Source organism: Prosopis cineraria, unplaced genomic scaffold (genome assembly GCF_029017545.1).
Source record: "Prosopis cineraria cultivar Desert tree isolate PC_DT_omini unplaced genomic scaffold, ASM2901754v1 PC7, whole genome shotgun sequence".
In the NCBI taxonomy this organism is placed as follows: domain Eukaryota; kingdom Viridiplantae; phylum Streptophyta; class Magnoliopsida; order Fabales; family Fabaceae; genus Prosopis; species Prosopis cineraria.
In genome coordinates, this window is record NW_026555338.1 from 13,034,825 (window position 1) to 13,037,103 (window position 2,279).

Consider the following 2,279-nt stretch of genomic DNA (forward strand, 5'->3'; position numbering starts at 1 on the left):
AGTACGACAAGGAGATAGAAGAAATCCTTACCAACAGGGTAATCAGAAAGAGAGGTATTCCTAACTACATTGAGTACTTAATCAAGTGGAAGGGTCAACCAGACTCTGAAGCTATTTGGGAACGAGAGGACCTCCTGTGGCAATTCACCGACCAAATCCAACATTAAGAAGAGGAAGGCGCGACAAGGGCGTCACAAAATTAAGTGGGGGAGAATGTCATGATTTATCATTTTTCATGAGATTAAGGAGCTTCGAAACATTCCAGAACCCTCCAGAAGGCTCCCAGGCAACCTTAAGAGTGTTAGAGAGTGCAAGAACATTCTAGAGAAGTCTACACAACTCTAGCCTTAATATCTTAATATTTACTACTAGATCTTTCCATGTAAATATCTAAATATTTATTGTAAATATCTAAGAGAGGATTCTAAAGAATTATTTGTAACCGTAGGACCAATTCAATCTCCACCATCTATTAAGAAGGTGGGAAATATCTAGAACTAAGGGGGAGGCCTATAAATACCTCACCCCTCCTTATTTGTAACACATAACCCTTGAGTTCTCAAAGAAATACTACTCTCACATTCTCCAAGCTCTCTTCCAAATATCCTTTACCCTTAAGCTTTCCCTTTCCTCAACTTAGCCAAGCATCCTCCTTTCATATGAGTTAAGCTTACTTAGCAACTTCCAGTAAAGATTGTCTAAGTGCCGCACGGGTCGAAAGACTAGCCTCGTGACATTACGCTCTGGATACATTAACATGGGATAACATTATAGGATTCTGATCCTATTGTGTTGGCCTTCAGGATCGGAGTAATGATTAACAAGGACAGTCGTGGGCATTCGTATTTCATTGTCAGAGGTGAGATTCTTGGATTTATGAAAGATGAATAAATGTAAAAGCATTTGCCAAGGATGTTTTCATTAATCAAGAATGAAAATTAGGGGCTCGAAGATGATTAGATACTTTCCTAGTCTCAACCATAAATGATGCTGACCAGGGATCAGTAGATGTTGCTTTTAGGACTTCGCTGGTACCTTATGAGAAATCAAAGTTTTTAGGTTTCGGGGGGAGTATGGTCACAAGGATGAAACTTAAAGGAATTGACAGAAGGGCACTACCAGGAGTGGAGCTTGCGGCTTAATTTGACTCAACACGGGGAAACTTACCAGGTCCAGATATAGTAAGGATTGGCAGACTGAGAGCTCTTTCTTGATTCTCTGGGTGGTGGTGTATGGCCGTTCTTAGTTGGTGGAGCGATTTGTCTGGTTAATTCCATTAACAAACAAGACCTCAGCCTGCTAACTAGCTATGCGAAGGCGACCCTTTGCAGCCAGCTTCTTAGAGGGACTATGGCCGTTCAGGCTAAGGAAGTTTGAGGCAATTTGCTGCTGGTGATGTCGTGAGAAGTGTTTGAATGGTCCGGTGAAGTGTTTGAATCGTGGCGACATGGGCAGTTTGCTGCCGGTGATGTCGTGAGAAGTCCACTAAACCTTATCATTTAGAGGAAGGAGAAGTCGTAACAAGGTTTTCATAGGTAAACCTGCAGAAGGATCATTATCAATGCCCCACGAAAGATTGACCCGAGAACCGGTCGGAAAGCCCACGCGAGAGCCGAGGGTGCGGCCCTGCTCTGTGCGGGCCTGGGCCCTCGGCACAACAACCAACCTCGGCTCCCGAGGTGCCAAGGAAACATAGAAAAGCAATGCGGTGTTGGCGGCTTGGAAGTGGAGCCCTCGAAGCCAGTACTGCGCCTTTTGCCACTTGCATCTGAAAACAACTCTCAGTAACGGATATCTCAGCTCTCGCATCGATGAAGAATGTAGCGAAATGTGATACTTGGTGTGAATTTTTGAATCCCGTGAACCATCAAGTCTTTGAACGCAAGTTGCGCTCGAAGCTATTAGGTTGAGGGCACATCTGCCTGGGTGTCACACATCGTCACCATCGCCCAAAACCAAGCGAGGTGGAAGGTGACCCCGAGAGCCCCGGCTCCTGACAGGCTAAAAGTCGTCCCTCAGTGACGGCCGCTATGGTCGAAGGTGGATGAGATGCCAATTGAGCCTACACGTGCCATGTCGTCCCCCAAGTCGAACCGCCGGATCGGTGTCCCTGAAAGCGACCCCAGGTCAGGTGGGGCTACCTATTGAGTTTAAGCATATCAATAAGCAGAGGAAAAGAAACTAACAAGCATTCCCTTAGTAACGGCGAGCAAACTGGGAAAAGCCCACTATGAGAATCGGTCGCCCCCAGCATCTGAATTGTAGTCTGGAGAAGCATC

At 45.8% G+C, this 2,279-nt stretch overlaps 1 non-coding gene across 1 annotated transcript; it reads left to right on the forward strand.

Annotated features, from left to right (window-relative positions):
* Positions 1-1,776: 1,776 nt before the first annotated feature.
* Positions 1,777-1,932, forward strand: LOC129316945 (5.8S ribosomal RNA). The gene has a single exon (XR_008594871.1). It is a non-coding gene; the product is annotated as a 5.8S ribosomal RNA (ribosomal RNA).
* Positions 1,933-2,279: the final 347 nt, after the last annotated feature.